The 18616-nt window shown below is 41.0% G+C and overlaps 1 protein-coding gene across 5 annotated transcripts in view; it reads left to right on the plus strand.

Moving 5' to 3' along the window:
• Positions 1 to 18616, plus strand: part of FGGY (FGGY carbohydrate kinase domain containing) — a 144319-nt gene that overhangs the window by 6556 nt on the left and 119147 nt on the right. For 2 of the 5 annotated variants that reach the window (XM_072419363.1, XM_072419369.1), the window contains exons 1-2: positions 16304 to 16404; positions 16516 to 16575. The exons of 2 other annotated variants lie outside the window; for them this stretch is intronic. The gene's annotated coding sequence lies outside the window, so the exon portion shown is untranslated. Of the gene's footprint in view, positions 1 to 16303; positions 16405 to 16515; positions 16576 to 18616 lie in introns of those variants that run through there. One more of the 5 variants, XM_072419367.1, reaches the window with a different exon arrangement.

An 18616-nucleotide genomic window follows, 5' to 3' on the forward strand; every position in this document is an offset into this window, starting at 1 on the left:
GATAGGAGGGGGATATGGAATGGTGGGAAGTAGTGAGGTTTAGGAGACAGAAGAAGACAGGTGGGTAAGGTTGAAGTGTTGAGTTTTGAGTTCTATTTTAAATGAGCAGAAAGTAGGAGCAATATGCCGAATATGACGAGGAATTAGCATTAGGCGGGCGCAATCACTTAGTCTATGCAGTGAAAGTTGATAAAGTCTTAACAAAGGGCATCCCGACATCCTTTTCTGCACCTATGGACCAAATTGGTGATTCCTTTGGTCATATGACATTAATCGGGACCTTGTGATTGGCTATTCACACGCTCCCCATATCTCCCCGATGCTGCAATGAGATTCTGGGCATGAAGGTAATGTTAAGCTATGTACACTCGTCCAACGGTTCTCAACTGATAATCGGCTGATAATCGTACAGCGCCAGTCATCCATCGTCACAACGACCGCCCTGGCGGATCCACGGACGATGGACGACTGACTATCCTAATGCAAGGGAAGGGAAGGAGCGCTCAGCAGGGTTCCGCTGCTTCGCTCTCCCCTCTGCATAGAGCAGAACCATGCTGTATGTACAGCGCTCATTCATGCATCGTGCAGTGCTAGTCGTTGGAAAGGATCGTGAAAGATTATTGCACCTGTGTGTGCGGCTTAAGTTTGTAGAGGGCATGGGGTGCCATTTGCAGGGGTTAGGAGACAGGGACTCTTTAATTTAATAGGAACAATTAAAAAGCAAAAACTAATTTCTTTGCGAACATCCTATTGTAGTTGGTCATGTGACATTATTTGCCATGCTGGCTCAGCCTCAGATTGTCCCTGGGAATAATTAAAAAAAAAATGGGCAATTATAGTGTTAGCATCGGAGTGCAGAATCCGGCGTTTAAAGGATAACTCTTTAAAGTATTCACCGCCCCTCTACCATTGACATCAGTGGGATTTACATTTTTATTCAGGTTTAATTTGTTTTATACAAATTGTGCCATAACCTTGGCTAACCAACTTTCCCCCAAGGGGGGTTGTACCCAAGAGCTTGCACTCTACAAATACCATTTCCTCGCAGCCCTCATATGCAGTGTGGTAGCTGTTCTGTATGCGATGGGCTGCCTGCTGTCTGACCCCTCTATCAGCCCCGGTGAATCAGCACAGAGTCATGTGACCAGCTCCCCCCCAGCTGAGTCACCCATAACTGGAATAGCAGCGCTCACCGCAGATTATTCCCAGAAGTCGCCCTGCAGAGATTTGGGAACTTATTACCTGAAGCTGCAAATCTTTGCCCAGCATAAAAGGCTGACAGAGAAAAGAAGAAACCTTTTATTGAGTGTTTTGGGTTAATGAGGGTGACAAAAGAGAACCCGCATGCAGTAGTGCCTGTGACTCAACCCTTTCACTACAAAGATCACACAATGCGTCTGCGGCTTAACCCCTGAAGAGTGCTAACCTCCAGGTTTTATTTTTCAGTCCCATGGATAATATTTTCCTGCGTTCTCTTCTTAGCATGGGTTGAAATATACATTTAGTGAGCAATGGATGAATGACTGAAATCATATAAACTAAAATCATTTCCATCTTCATATTCTCCGCAGTATGCTCAAATATTAACAATCTTGCTGTATAAGCACTGGTGACAACACTATGCCCTGGTGTCATATATGTGCTCTTGTGTTGTCACCTTGTCTTAAAGAGACTGCAAATCGCTGTTACAAAATGCATTATACAGACCTGGTTTACTATTGCAACCGCCATCCAGCCGCAAGCATGCAACCATCATTGGGGTGCATTTAGAAAGAACATGGCTGCAGAGTGGAGCATTGAGATAAAAAAAGCAATTGCATTATTGCACTGCATTCATCTCAATGGGACTTGTAAAGCTTTTATGAAGCTGAGCAGCTTGGAACGCAAAGCTGCATCGCTCTATGTTGCATGCAATGCACACCTCAAATCTACAGATCCATTGGCTGTGGTGGGTGTTTAAACATGAGGAGTGGATGATGACCCTGAAAGATGCCCGGATAAAGATGGTGCTGCAGACAAAAGCAGATGGCGGCATTGCCAGGAGGAGTCATGTGATTTCCATGAGAAGTAATAAATACCTGAGCATGCTGAACTGATACTCACGTCTCATGATTTCATGCCAATGTGCACTTCTGAAAATGCTGGTTGCCTGACCATCATGCTGATCCTATGGCTTCATCATTTATGACATCATTACCCCCCCTTATTGTGTGCTACTTCCCCCACCTTTTAGATTGTAAGCTCTTCGGGGCAGGATCCTCTCCTCCTGTGTCACTGTCTGTATCTGTCTGTCATTTGCAACCCCTATTTAATGTACAGCGCTATGTTATATGTTGGTGCTATATAAATACTGTTTATTATTATTAATTATTCTGACTTTGTTGGCTGTAAATTTTTTCTTGGTGTGATTTATTATAGAAGCCAGGAAAGCAGCATTTTCAGTAATTGCCCTGCGTTTCCCCCGGCTCACTTCCCTTTTCTCCTGATTTACCCCCCGGTCCCAGACTCCTTCCATTCATTTATTGCACTGAGACATAAAGAAGCTGCAGAGAGTCTGTGCACCCCTCATTTACTACACTGACAGATATAGAGGCTGCAGAGAGTCTGTGCACCCCCCATTTACTACACTGAGACATATAGAGGCTGCAGAGAGTCTGTGCACCCCTCATTTACTGCACTGAGACATAAAGAAGCTGCAGAGAGTCTGTGCACCCCTCATTCACTGCACTGACACATATAGAAGCTGCAGAGAGTCTGTGCACCCCCCATTTACTACACTGACACATATAGAAACTGCAGAGTCTGTGCACCCCTCATTTATTGTGCTGGGACATATAGAAGCTGCAAAGAGTCTACGCACCCCTAATTTACTGCACTGAGACATATAGAGGCTGCAGAGAGTCTGTGCACCCCCCATTTACTACACTGACACATATAGAAGCTGCTGAGAGTCTGTGCACCCCTCATTTATTGCACCGAGACATATAGAAGCTGCAGAGAGTCTGTGCACCCCCCATTTACTGCACTGACGGCTTACCACTCTTTATAACCTTATTCTTAGTGCTTTGTCAAGTTGTTATACTTCCTTACTCTTCAGAATTGCTTTGTATTTATGTAAATTAAAAACTTTGAACTCCCTCAGTGGTTCTAAAATCGATCCTGTGTCTCCTGTCCTCTCACTTAAGTGCGGTCTGCTTGGTTCTGGTTCCTTCTTGGTTCTGGGCCCCCGTAGCAAGTGTTAGGATTGCTTTGGTGATCCCTATAACACTGCATAGGAAACTGGGGGATACAGTGTTTTATTGGTAAAAATCTCAGATCTCCATGGGCCCCCTCTGGGTTCTGAGCTCCATTCCGAGTGCTACGATTGCTTTCGTGATCCCAAAAGCACAGCATAGGAAACAGGGCAAAATGGGATTTTATTGGTAAAAAGTTGATTGTTAATGTGAGATCTCCATGGGTCCCCTTTTGGTTCTGGGCCCCATAGCAAGTGTTAGGATTGCTTTGGTGATCCCTATAACACGGCATAGGAAACTAAGCAAATTGGTGTTTTATTGGTAACAAAATGATCTTCTTTTCCAGACGCACCAACGACAGTAAACCACTGTACCCTGAATATAAATTATTCCAAGTTAGGTTAACATAGACAAAAAAATGAAAAATGAAAAAAACGAAGCAAAGCCAACATCAAACGGAGCAATAATAAATGAAGAACTACTCAGAGCTCCACCATCAAACAAACAAGTCGGTGATGTTTGATGGAAGTGGAATGGCCTACAGTTGTCACTGTAAACACAGACGCAATGATAAGGAAACCCATTGTGTATTTAATCTGTATGTGGAGACCCTCTGGTATCGGAAATGAAGAGAACAATTTAATGAAAGAGACCCTGTCACCAGACCATTCATCTCAAGAAGATCTTCCTATACGATTATCTGTGCATTTATTATATTTTAGGCATGTTTATGAGATTTAAAAGCCACCGGACTGCTGCAGGGTGGCACCATCTTGGATGGGATGTCAGCAACCCTAGTAGACTTTTGGCTCCAACCCAGGACCGCCATTGGTGTTATCACTGGTGGAGACAAGGTGTTCTGAATCCTGGATCCCATGTATCATGCCAGCTTCAGCACAAGGTTGGTCCCTCCTGCCCTTGACCTGTTTCTCTTGACCCATCATGAAATTTTATGGCGCGATTGACCCAGTGTCCTTTTCTCTTTCCTTTGGTGAATAATCCATCTTCCAAGACACACCAATAGGATAAAGATAGATCATCAAGCACTGACTTCAGGTTCAGATTTTTAAAGACTTCTCTTGGTCACTATCCAAAGGCCAACTCATCCCGGTATTAAGTTCTTATCACTGGAGCACAGTAGACTTGAGAAAATCATTTGGAAATGCCCAGCTGTTGTTTTTGTTCCTAATTATTTTATGTAGTATTTATATTCACAAACGCACAATCATTCAAGACAACTGGTGCACAAGAGGGGTGAAAGAAGCCATCTATATGAAAATGGAGCAACCTGTCCCTAAACAAGGCAACCAGGGAAGAGCTAAATTGTGAGTTTTTACTTTTCCACAATTTTCATATGCTTTCAATGATTCATAATGTATACAGAAGCTCCGTTCAACTATCCTGGACATGCTCGTTAGTCAAAAAATGGCCTCTTATTAACCTCATAAGTTTTCTTTTTTGAATCATGAAAATGGTGATTTACCATTTTAGCTCCAACAGCTGTGCTGCCTTCATGCCTACATAAGTTGAGCTGTGGTACCAAAACTCAACAGAGCAAGACTATTGGGTGTCCATTTATAAAGTAGTAAATCTTACATTCACTTAAACATTCCCTGGTGAAGAATCTACCAGTTCCATGTGTTTCAATGGCAGTAATTGATTCTATACTAGTAAAAGTTTCAGTGAATGTCAGATGCATTGCTTTAATAATTGACTATTTAGATGGGAGGTAAAACTTATACAAGCATTCCAGTATCAGTACAATTGTAAATAACTACTGCTAAGTAGCTGTTCCTCCTATTGTTAGATTGGAACTTCTGTCTATTGAACCTGTCGGGGTTTTAACTTTTTCCCACAATCACAACTTTAGCATAAAATTATCAAGGGAAGAGAACACCACAGTTGGTTAATTCTGGCCCAGTTACCAAAATTTTAATTTGCCACAACACACTTCACTTGATTCATCCACCCTTCATCAGGGACAAAAATAGAATATATATAATATATTAATATATAGCATGTCATTGGACAAGATAAAGTTTACATTAAGATTTTGAAAAAAACCTAAATATAATTCTACACATAAGTAGGAAACAAAAGATGGTAGAAATAAATTACAGAAAGGTGTAAATAATAAATATATATATACAGGTAGTACCCGGGTTACATACGAGATAGGGACAGTAGGTTTGTTCTTAAGTTGAATTTGTATGTAAGTCAGAACAGGTACATTATTTTAATAAATGCAATTAGGACAGATGTTTGTCTTAATATATTATTAGGCAGCGTAGTGTCAGTTACTGTAAAAAATCCTCACTGTGAGTTAATTAACAAAAAAAAAAAAAAAAAAAATTTATGGGGCCCAGACATTCATTAACTTCTGGAGCAAGCTGATGCAAAAGAACAACTGCAGAATTTATCTTGGCCATTAAAGAGTTACAAGATGTTACAGATCAGCTCAGCTCTTAAGATCATCCACAACCTCAGATTTGTTTAGCAAAAGATTTATTCTGCAAGTCATGCAAACCGAACCCTCCCCCCATCAAGCCTCCGTCCTGCACATAATTCCTATGAGGGAGTCGTCTGTATATCGGATGTCCTTAACTCAGGGACTACCTGTATAAGATTATTTGAAACACTCCCTGATACTCAGTGAATTATTGCCATTGTAATACACGGGCCTGGACGATTCTCCACCTGACATTTTTGCAGTGAATATCAGAATTATTGCTTTACTCCAATTATCTTGCTCAGCTCTGATGAGTTTTGGTGACACACCTCAGCATTTGTAGCCACACAGGCAGCTTAGTTAAACATTAATACTAATTAAAATTAAGTTCTAATAGAATAATTCTAATAGAATTTAATGAGCAAAAAAGTGTACATTTTGGATAAAAGTTGGGTGAATCTTGGGTGGAAACTTTTTTTAAATAGATCCCCTATATCTATAAAACATCTATACAAATAACCAGGATTTTCCTTGGTGTTATATATCAAGTTAATAATAATAGAAATATATAATAAAAAATAAATGGAATAAGAAATCAGCATGCATAAGTCAACAATATTTTTTTTCAAATATTTAATTTATTAGAAATAATTTGCTTTTTAAAGCACTTTTTTAACTTATTTAGTATCGTAAAGATATGATAGATGAAGATTCCCCTCCTATTGTGTGCTGCTCCCCCACCTCCTAGATTGTAAGCTCTTCAGGGTCGGGTCCTCCCCTCCTCCTGTGTCACTGTCTGTATCTGTCTGTTATTTGTAACCCCTTTCTAATGTACAGCGCTACGTAATATGTTGGTGCTATATAAACACTGTTTGATAATAATATGGTACTGGCATGGCATTAAATATGAGTTTATATGAGGTCCTTTGACTGCAATAATCTCCAATCAATATTTTCATGTGGGGTTCCACTTTATATTTGCATCAATAACATTTATAGAGATGTTGCAGCGTTGTCCCCGTTCCCGCGGTATGATTGTAACGTTGATTTGTGTGGTCGTTTGATTGCAAGATACAGATTGCTATGAGAAAACTCAGCACAAATATGGCACGGCACGGTTGCAAAACCAGCTGGTGCGCTTACTCATTCCTACAGGGACTGGCCTGTCTCCATATTTTCCCGATGCCACCCAATAACCATCTGGGGTATTAAAACAACGTATTTTCGTGGCAAGTCTATATCTGTTTTTTATGTTGCGCGCCCAAATTCTGCAGCCAGCGTTCGGTGGGATAACATGAAATCTGGGACAAATATAGAGAATAAATCTGCTTTTTAGAAAACCCCATATGGTATTTTCATACCGAGCAAAACAAGCTGAAAGATGTAAAATAGAATTTTTAAAAATGTTTTTTTTACAGATTTGTTTTTGAAGTTTTTTTGACTCAATATAACATGAATGCAAACTTTAAGTATATCTAATGCCAATTTTTTAATGGACTGATGGGGGAAGGGGAGAGGGGATTAAGTTTGTAAATATGGATATTAAAAATTATTAATAATAAGTTAAAAGTTAAAATAAAAACGTATTAAAGTTTAAAAAACTTTTTAAAAAATATTTTATTCTGCAGCTTTAAAAGTTATAGGGTGACAACACTCCATCCATGTATCCAGGAGTGTAGTGGGACGGGCACACCGTGCCCTTTTGTTTTTCAGGACCCCCATATAGGCTCTCCCTGCACGCTCGCCAACTGATAGCCTAAATTATTACCATGCCCCCTCTTTTTTTTTTTTTTTTATGACTACACGCCTGCATGTATCCCAATTGTTCCCGCTTTTCATGGATGACAATGATCTGCCCGTGTATCCTAATCTGTCCTTTTTAATATTAATAATATTAAACAGTATTTACATAGCGCCATCATATTACATAGCGCTGTACATTAAATTGGGGCTGCAAATGACAGACAGATACAGACAGTGACATGAGAAGAAGAAAGGACTGCCCCAAAGAGCTTACAATCTAAGAGGTGGAAGAAGTAGCACACAATACCTGTGTTGTCATCCTGCAGCAATGAAACCTGCTGATCCTGCCATGAAATTCTTTCTGCAAGCACTACATCTTATTTGGTGACAACACTCAGCCTCACTTCCAAAATGTTTCCTTTCAAAGGAATTCAAAAAATGACAAAGCTGTTGCAAGTTCATGTAGACAAGAATTGGCTTTGGTAGTGCAGCATTGATATACAACAAAGGATTATAAAAGCTGAAACTTTTTTTAATGGCAATTGTTAATAAATGTCATTCATTTGAGTTTATTATTACTTTGAAGCCCCTGCCATGTATTTTTGCCATTTAGACAGAGCAAGAGGAAGTCATCACCAGGACAAGCGTCCCCACAGCACAATTTTCCCTCTCTTCCTATGTTCAATTTCAGTCCAGGAGACAGTGATCAGGCCATACCTGATGAATACCCCCAGTGCGGCTATAGACAGCAATAAAAACCTGGCAGGGGTAAAGACCCCTCTCCCTGCCACCATCACCACCACTTTATTCAAAAGAGAAAAAAACTCAACTCATTTTTTAATGGGTTTTACTTTAAGAAAGTTCAAAGGAACTTCTGGCATTTGCATGGGGGTTAGGGGAAAAGGTTAGAGATGGATATTTCCTTTTAATATTATTAAACAGGATTTATATAGCACCAACATATTACGCAGTGCCGTACATTAAGTAGGGGTTGTAAATAACAGACAGATACAGACAGTGACACAGGAGGAGGAGAGAACCCTGCCCTGAAGAGCTTACAATCTAGATTATACATTTTTCCTTTAAGTTTTTCCAAAACAAGGAGCAGAAACCACAAAGACTGTCAAAGAGGACTTAAATCTGCTTGTAAAAAGGAGGGAAGAGGCTGCTGGGGAGGCCGAGCGGTTTCATAATGTGTGTTTTGTAAGACGAGTTTGTTACAGAACCTGCTGCAACTTGAAGGCTTCATTCCCTGCACTGATAGCAGCTCCCAGGGCGCTCCCCTCATTAATTCAACTCTTTGCAACATCAGCAGTAAGGTAAAGCTTCACCCCGACTGGGGCTCAGTGTAGGAAGAATGCTTTCTAAATATAAATATATGAAAAGTGTAGAGTGGGGTGATATTATGCTACCACTGCTACATACAAGGCCCTGCCATGATTGTGGTCTATACAGGTGACAAGACCATGTTACTGGTTCATGGAGATGGGGGTGATTTGAGATCATGACTCTGCCTTATAAATACCATTCATTTTCCCTTTCCTCCCTCCTTTCCACCTTTATTTTCCTTTCTTCCCCTCGCCTTTCCTCTTTGCCTCACCTTCTAGTTCTTTTCTCTTCTCTACCTTTCCTTTCTCTTGTCTTCCCTTTCCTCTTCCCTTTTCTTTTCTTTCCTTTTCCACCTCCCTTCCTATTATCTTTCCCTTTTCTTTTTTTTTTTTTTCCTTTTTTTTTTACCTCTCTTTTCCTCTGCTTTCTTTACCTCACTTTATCATTCTTTCCTCTCCTCTCCCTTTCCTTTCTCTTGTCTTTTCTTCCCATTTCCTTTCCTTTCCATTTTCTTTTTTTTCCCCTCTCTATTCCTCTGCTTTCCTTACCTCCTTCTCATTCTTTCCTCTTCCCTTTTCTTTTCTTTCAAGGAAAGGAGTGAAAAAAAAAGAAGAGCATACAAATAGAAAGTGGGGAGAGGAGAGGGAAAACTTTTACTTTCTTTCTTTTCTCTTCTCTCCTTCCCTCTCCTCTCCCCATTTTCTATTTGTTCGCTCTTCTTTCTTTTCTTTTTCATTCCTCTCCTTGCAGGTTGTTCTGATCCTTCCCTTTTCCTTCCTTTCCTTTTATTCATCTCCTTCTATCCCCTTCCTTTGTTTCCACCCCTCCTCTCCGTTCTTTTCTTGCCTTCTCATTCTTCTACTCCCTTTTTTCTCCTTATCTTTATTTTCCCTTTTGTTTTCTTTCTTCTTTCGTTTCTTTTCTATTTCACTTACTTTCCTTATTGTCCTTTTTTTTTCTTCTTTCCTTTCCTTTTTCCTTTTCCCATCCCTTTTCATGTCCTCTCTTTTTCTTATCCTTTCTCTTAGCTTTCTCCTTTTTCTCTCCTTTACTTTCCCTTTACTTTTCTTTATTCTTTTGTTTCTTTTCTGTTTTATATTTCTTTCCTTCCTTTTCCATTTCCCTTGTCTTTTATTATCCTCTCTTTTTCTTATCCTTTCCATATTCAGTTCCTTTTCTTTTCCTTCATTTTCCTTTCTCTTTTTTTTTTTTTTTCTTCTCCTTTCCTTCTCTCTCCTCTACCAACTTTTTTCTATTTCTTTGCGCTTATTTCTTTTCCTTTTCACTCCTTAACTTGCATTCTCATCTTTCCCTTTTCTTTCCTTCTCCTCTATTCCTATACCCTTCTTCTTTTTCCCTTTACTTACCTATTATCCTTCTCTTTCTATCCCTTGTCCCCACCTCTTCGTTCTTCTCCTTTTCTTGTCTTATCATTCTACTCATTTTCTCTTCTTTATTTTCCCTTATATCCCTTCCCTTTTGTTTCTTTTCTGTTTTACATGCCTTTCCTTTTCTCGTTCCCTTGCCTTTTAATATCCTCTCCTTTTCTTATGCTTTCCTTTTTAATTTCTTTTCCTTCTTTTTCCTTTCTCTTTTTTCTCTTCTCCTTTCCTTCCCTCTCCTCTACCTACTTTCTTTTTCTTTGCCCTTCTATCTTTTCATTTTCACTCCTTACCTTGCATTCTCATTTTTCCCTCTTCTTTATTTCTTTATCTTCCTCTACCTTTCTTCTTTTTTTTTTTTCTTTACTCACCTATTATCCTTCTTTTTCTAACCCTTTATCTCTGTATCTCCTTTCATTTCCTCTCCTTTTCTTGCCTTTTCATTCTTCTTCTGCCTTTTCTTTCCTTACCTCTCTTTTGCTTTTCATTTCTTTCCTTTCCCTTTCATTTTTCTTTCTTTTTAATTCGTTTTTTCATAATCCTCTTTTTCCTTTTTTTTTCTTTTTCTTTTTTCTTTACCTTTGCACTCCTCTCCTTGCCTTACCATCCTTCCCTTTGCTTCCTCCTTTTGCCTTCTCCTCATTTTTCTCTCCTTTTTCTCTCCTTCCCCTTTTTTCTTTTCCTTCCTCTTTCTCTTCATTTTCTTCTTTCCTGGTCTTCTGGTAGAGTTTTACTTTTTGCCTTTCACATCCATAACTAGTTATGCCCTTATCTTAGGCACCCTATATACACATGGAAACCATCTCTAAACCGTGGTGCACTGCTAAAAAAAAGTTCTTGTCCAAGTTTGTGGTTCTTTAGCTATCTTAGTGCCTGAATCAGGCCTAATATTGCTCATCTGAAGTAGAACCACAGACTCAGCGCAGTGAGGGTTAATTTTTGGTAGTTTGAACATCCTTTCCCCTCCTGCCACTGCCAATATGTTTCTGAATTTTGGAAAGAAACTTGAGCAGTGGGAGGAAAGCCACACAAACCAGAGGAGGAGTTAAGACTCCATGCAGATACAGTAATGTCCACCATTCGAGACTGAACCCAGAACTCCAGCGCTGCAGCGCAGTTATCCCCTTGGGTCCAACTTACATTATCCCGGTTTATTTGAAAGTATTTTTTTTTACATCACTGAATTCCATAAACAAAATAGGAAATGTTTTCTGTTTGAAGCATATGGCTGCGATATTTTATTACATAAATACATATGTGACCGGCAGACGGGGGAAATCTGTAGGTGAGACGACGTGAAATCCATCAGCTATTTATTATGCGTTTGCTTTTATTGCTTTTAACGTTGCCTTTTTTTTTTTTTTGTACAGACGTTGCATCTGCACTTGGTTATGTTTGGCATTTGTGAGGGGAATTCGGGATTCCACCGTTTCTTTTTCATGCGGCGTTCCAAAAATAAAGATTGTTAAATGTTACAAATGGGAAACACACACACGGAGAACAGGAGAGCCGTGTGCACTTTCCAGACTCCAAATATTGAAAGAGGCCCTGTCATGCCGCCATAATGGCTGTTTCCACCCCGAGTCTGGGCAACGCTCACACCCGCTGCTTCTCTACAACGTCTCAATGTTTGTCATCAGAGTTTTGGCAGGATCCTCAGTTTACTAATTAAAAGGGACATTTCCATGTAATTTGGAGACGTGTCACAATATACAGCACAATGTAACAGTTGTAGAGTTCCAGTGACTTTGTCTAGACGGAGATGATGTCATCAGTCTGCTGCAGGCAGGAGGGAGCATTTCCTCAGTCTACAGAGAGCAACATTGTAACTTTATAGCAAGGCACAAGGATAGAAGCTGCAGCAGAGGCTGATTTGTCCGACAATTGTGAACACAATTGTGATCTTTAGGATTTACATAGCTGCTTCATCCCAAGCTGGCACCTCAGCCTAGTAAGTGTATAGTGACCCCGCATGAATGCCTGAATACAGATTGTCCTGGGGCCCATAAGGAGGCATTATTAGGGGAAGCACTGTCATCCCTGTGAAAGTTAATTATACCTAAACTCCAATATTTCCCCAATATGCCAAATGTATACTACTTATTGGATGGTTCCATCTCAGGTTCCTTTTAGACAAAGCAAACCTAGAAGCAGGCAGTTTCTGTTGTTCTGTGTTGGTAGATAATACACAATGGGTCTGATTTATTAAAGCTTTCCAAGGCTGGAGAGGATACACTTTCGTTAGTGCACCTGGGTGATCCAGCACACCTGGCGTGGATTTCTTAAAAGCCATTGCTATTTGTTAGCAAATGTTTTCAATCTTGGACCAGATTCATTCCAGGTTTGCTGGATCACCCAGGTTCACTGAAGTAAGTGTATCCTCTCCAGCCTTGGAGAGCTTTAATAAATCAGTGGTTTAAGAATCCTTTGCTATGAATAAGATTTGTAAAGCAAATATATCTTTATATGGAATGGGCAAAAGTTTCTGAATACCTGATCTGCATTTGATGGACATTTTATTCTAGAACCAGCTGTATTTATATGGAGATGATAGAACCCCCCCCCCACCCCCCCAGCTTCCCACTTTACAGTTGCCACTGTTCTGGACTTCCCTCTAGAAGATTATGTCGGGGTCTGTGGGGATTTGCCCCTATTTGTGAAGTAAGGTGCTGATGGTGGGGTTTCGCCCCTATTTATGAGATCAGGTGCTGATGGTGGGGATTTGTACCCATTTGTGAGGTCAGGTGCTGATGGTGGGGATTTGCCCCTATTTATGGGATCAGGTGCTGATGGTGGGAATTTGCCCCATTTATAAGATCAGGTGCTGATGGTGGGAATTTGCCCGTATTTATGGGATCAGGTGCTGATGGTGGGTATTTGCCCCCATTTGTGAAGTCAGGTGCTGATGGTGGGGATTTGTCCCCATTTGTGATGGCCGGTGCTGATAGTGGGAATTTGCCCCTATTTTTGAGGTCAGGTGCTGATGATGGGAATTTGCCCCTATTTGTGAGGTCAGGTGCTGATGATGGGAATTTGCCCCTATTTGTGAGGTCAGGTGCTGATGATGGGGATTTGCCCCTATTTGTGAGGTCAGGTGCTGATGATGGAATTTGCCCCTATTTGTGAGGTCAGGTGCTGATGATGGGGATTTGCCCCCAATTGTGAAGTCAGGTGCTGATGGTGGGGATTTGCCCCTATTTATGAGGTCAGGTGCTGATGATGGAATTTGCCCCCATTTGTGAGGTCAGGTGCTGGATAGGAAGACCTGGCTCACCATTCCAATTACAGATCCCATCACCTTATCCGGAGGTGAGCCAGGTCGTCTGCTTTCAGCATCTTCACAGTTCCTCCTCACCCTACAGATCTGGTGCTTTTACGTAACAGCGTGCTCATCTAAGACTTAGTCACCCAGCGATATTTATATCCTCTCCGTCATGGCAGATTCTCATTATCATATCCATTACAACACGTTTTGCATGTGCTTCAGGGCAGAGATTTCTTATTTTCCAAAACATTTTGACCTGCTGACGTGATCTCATCAAATCTGCCCTACTGATCCGAATAATGAGATTCTGTATTCTCTATTGTCATTCTTCTAATCTTTACACGTTAAGCCTCGTGATTGAAAAGTTTACTATAATAAAATGAAATGTTGTGATTGGTCAGAGTGGACACAGACTTCTCCAATTCTCAGCCACCGTGCCCTATACACCTCCAGGGCCATAATGATTAATATTCAAATTAATTTTACTAGAAAATACAGACAGCAATTTTTTTTCTTCTATGGAGACAGTTTTTTATGCAATAGTAGTTTATTAAAAGGGAAATTATTTTACAATTTCATCTTTTTTCTTCTTGATATACCTGGTGATCCTGGCAGTCCCTCTGTATTACCTTGAGTTTATATAGCTCCAACATTTTACAGCGCTGTACAAAGTCCATAGTCAATGTCCCTACCATAGTCATATATTCCAGGGTCAATTTGGAGGAAGCCAATTTGCATAGCTGCATGTTTTTGGAATGAGGGAGGAAACCCACGCAAACATGGGGAGAACCTACAAACTCCATGCAGATAGTGTCCTGGCTGAGACTTGAACCTAGGACCTAGCACTGCAAAGGCCAGATTGCTAACCACTGAGCTACCATACTGACCATGCAACTTACCGTTAAAGCTAAATTCAAAGCACATATCCTGTAAAGGACACAATATAATGTAGCGCTCTATTAATTATTACATCATTCAATGTATTTTAGAGATTTAGGAACCAATCAGTGTTGTTGCTGCTGAAGAAAAATTAGGTCTTTTATCCTAGCAGACTCTCTGTTTTGTGGCAGTGACATCTTTTGGTAGGTAAATCTCCTCTCATATATCTATTTTGGTATTATTACTATTACTAATAATAAAGAGGATTTATATAGTGCCAACATATTACACAGTGCTGTTTATTAAATGGGGGTTCCAAATGACAAACAGATACAGGCAATGACACAGGAGGAGGAGAGGACTCTGCCCCGAAGAGCTTACAATCTAGGAGGTTGATTTGTGTATTTACCTGTTTGCCAGGGGTTCAGCATTACAACTCCATTTTGACAAGCTAAAAGCAAATATACATTGCAAAGATAAAATAGCTATTGTAAATTCTTACCTCCTTGTGCTCTGTAAATACTGACCAGTGGGAGGGTCAGCATACTATATTCGCATGACCAAGGCTGGGGTTTATTAGGAAGCATTACCTCTGCCCCCCGCAATCACTTAGATCCCCAGCAATTAGAGATAATCCTAAAATTGGACATTAGATTGGAACTGATTTCATGAATTCAGAGCTGAATCCAGATTCGAATATTGTTTTGTCTGCTTGGTTTCCCTAATGGCTCAGGCTAGGTCTGACCTATATCTATCTGCTGCCTGAGCACTATTGTGCTTTGTAATGATGCCGCTGTCAGAGCATCTAAAGCATTCTGCAGAGTTCTGCTTCATTTGATGCATTTTTTGAAGCTGACTTTCCCTGCAAAATTAATTGTACTTGTGTTTAAGGAATTCAAAATTTTAGATGTCCAGAAGTTCCTAATAGTTTAACTGAACCAGGGGCAGATGGAGATATGGAGGTGCAAAGTGTGCCACTGCACAAGGGTCCTGGATCCTCCTGAGCCAACAGGGCATCCCATAGGGTCCCCAAATCAGTTCTGCACTGGCTTACTGTTTGCTACATCTGCCACCGAGCTGAACCACAAGTGACCGATTATTAATCATTATTATTCAACAGTATTTATATAGCACCAGTATATTACACAGCGCTGACAGGCAGATACAGACAGTGACACAGGAAGGGGATCCCACCAAAGTTGAACATTTTGCCCAATGAGGAGCTGTTGTTATCCCAGGATTGAGTTTTCTAATTTCCCCTTTAAAAAAAGCCTTTTTCGCAGGTTTCTGTAATAGCTGGCAAAGGCAAAAGGATAACCAAGAAGTTTTATGGCTCCCAAGTTTAGGTTGCATAAGGGAGAAGCTGTTATTGCACGTTGACATATAGTGGATCTGATTTTAAAATCTGAAAATTTGCTATGCTGAAAAATCTTTTGTCTTGAGAAATATCAGTGCATTTTCTGTGCCTTGAACTTCTTTGTTTCTATCGGTTGTAAAACCTGCTAATGTACAGATTCAATGGATAATTGTCTCGGCTGAAATGGAGTGAGGTTTTGTGGTGTCACTCCTGTGCTGCTCTCTGTTCTCTTTGCTGGAGAGGAAGCTGTACCTGAGGACCTGCAGTGCACGGATTTCCATGCTCCCATGTAGTCCATCCTGTGTTTTTGTGTGTCCCTTATCTAATTTTTCATTATTACCCCACCACCTAATAGATCGGGGGACATCTTTGATATGAGAAAGAAAAACTTGTTCCTTTACCAAAATGGTTAGCACAAGACATGGTCCATTATGTCCGTAAGTCTATATTGGGGAAAGGATCCATTGCAAAGAGACCACTGACAATATTGGAGACTATTCTGCTTCCCTTGAATTGGGCACAGCTTCCACAGTTCCAAGTCCCCTTTAACATTGTTCAATTTGTCCATATCAAACTTTTTGCAGTTTTTGAAGAACCCCAGCAGCTCCATTTACCCACTAAATTACAAGTACATCATATAAACGTGAACATTTTATAATTACACAGGTGACACCGGCCTGCCAGCTGAATCTTCCCGTTCCATTTATTTCCAGCACCTGATATCATAGTTCTTCAGCTGGAGGGGTAATTGCTCCGGATGACATCAGGTAAGGTTGTTTTCCCTCTCTTGGCTGGGATTTGCACCCGGCAGACGGCTGGGTGTGTGGCTGTTGATAGATCTGCATTTCAACAAGTAAAAAAAAGCTCTCTCCACCCAGATATGTCTCCAAGCTATGAGTGTCCTGACCATATGGAGCAAATGCTAAATTCGAATCCAGGTGAGCATGACGCCACATCCTCTGATTAGATATGAATTGGGATGGCAGCCATAGGGTTCAGACCGGGTGCAATGATGGGATATGTTATATAGTAAGACTACTATTCCAATATGCCATTCATTTACATATACCACCAAATTATCCATATATCCATTGTAAAGGTGTCAGGCTCAGCTGGTATTGGCAGCATTAAGCCATGCATGAGGCAGGAACACCTAGGAACAGTCGGAGCTGGTTAGTCCAGCACTTTTTTGCAGCAAGGCAATAAAGAAACACAGTTTAATAAGTTTTTGTATAGCAAGTCCATAGCATAAAACAAACAACACATCAACTTCAAGCCACTTACTAAACCTACGTCTAGGGCACGCCCTCCTGGTCGATCCGGCCTAATCCTGGCAGGAGGGGTCGGCAACCCATGGCTCTTGAGACTCCTTGTTATGCCTCCCTTACCTATATACCACGGCCAGCGTTAACACTTCCGGTAAGGGGACATTCCCTCTCCTCCGTATGCATTGCGGAGGAAAGGGAGTTCCCTTCAGGGGCGTTCCTGGTGGGGGGCAGATCCATCAGCGTGGGACTCAAGAGAAAGTCTGGCCAGATGTGCCTTCTTGACCTCCTAAAATGGCCTAGTTGCCAAAAAAGTTTGCTGACTCCCGGTCTTGGGGTTTGGCATATAATCATCTCTAGGGGAGTAACCATTTTCAGGGATAAAATTAAACTTTTTGTCTATATATATATATATATATATATATATATATATATATATATATGAGGGGGTGCTGAGAAGTTCCTGGCTTTGCCCCTTCCAGATGAAATAGAAAAATAGGTGTGGGGGCATATGACAGCCTAATATCTTAGTATGTACCTGTGCAAATATCAGGTCTTTGCGATTCTTAAAACAGTTTTTTCTTTTAGTGAGAAACTGTGATGGCAGAGGCACAAGCAAGTTTCACGTCGTTGGAGTTACGGGCGTCATGATGTCTTTGTTTCTCCAGGGAAAGTCAGCAAAGGACATTCACACTGAGATGTCACAAACACTGGGGGAGAAGTGTCCTTCCTACAGCACTGTCATAACCTGGATTTCTCGTTTCAAGACTGGGCATTTCACCATTGAAGATGAGCCCCGCAGTGGGCACCCCCCAACCTCAACTGACCCGGCAACCTGTGATGTCCATGAGCTGATTATTGAGGACCGGCGAATATCCACAAAAAAGATAGCCCAGATACTTGACATCACGGGAGCGTGTTGGGTTTGTTATCACCACTATCCTAGACATGCACAACCATTCAGGGAAGTGGGTGCCGAAATGTTTGAACAGTGATCAGAAAAAGGAGCGAGTTGAAGCATCCAAAGCTGTTTTGGCCCATTTTGAAGCTGGACAGGACTTTTTGGCTAGGTTAGTGACTGAGGATGAAACCCGGCTCCACATCTATGATCCTGAAACCAAGGAACAGTTGTGTTGTGGCTGCCAAATTGAACACCCTGGGTTTTCAATTGGTCCACCATCCCCCTACTCACCGGACCTGGCCCTTCAGACTATTATCTGTTCCCAAATTTGAAGAAACACCTGAAGGGGCAACATTGTGAGAACATTTCTGACATCAAAGATGCTAAGAGCTGGTTTGCGGCCCAACCAAATGACTTTTATTTGAACGGTCTGGAAAAGCTGCAACTACGCTGTACCAAGTGCATCAGTCTAAGGGGGAATATGTTGAATAAATGTGTTATTTCATAACTCTCTTCTTTCTGGGCAAAGCTAGGAACTTCTCAGCACCCCTTCATATATATATATGTATACCGTGTTTCCCCGATTTTAGGACATCCCCATTAAGTAAGCCACCCCCGATTTTTAAAAAAATAATTAAAATAAGACACTCACCCGTTTATAAGACAGCTCCAGATATCTGATCCTGCATGTGTGTCTTTAAAGCTGGCTGCAGGGCGTGTCTATTCCTGAGCCAAACTGAAAGTAAAAAGCCTGCACACATGCCCCCGCGATTCTGAACAAGGAAGCAAGCTGCTGATCCCTGCCCTACAGAG

Source organism: Pyxicephalus adspersus, chromosome 8 (genome assembly GCF_032062135.1).
Source record: "Pyxicephalus adspersus chromosome 8, UCB_Pads_2.0, whole genome shotgun sequence".
Taxonomy (NCBI): domain Eukaryota; kingdom Metazoa; phylum Chordata; class Amphibia; order Anura; family Pyxicephalidae; genus Pyxicephalus; species Pyxicephalus adspersus.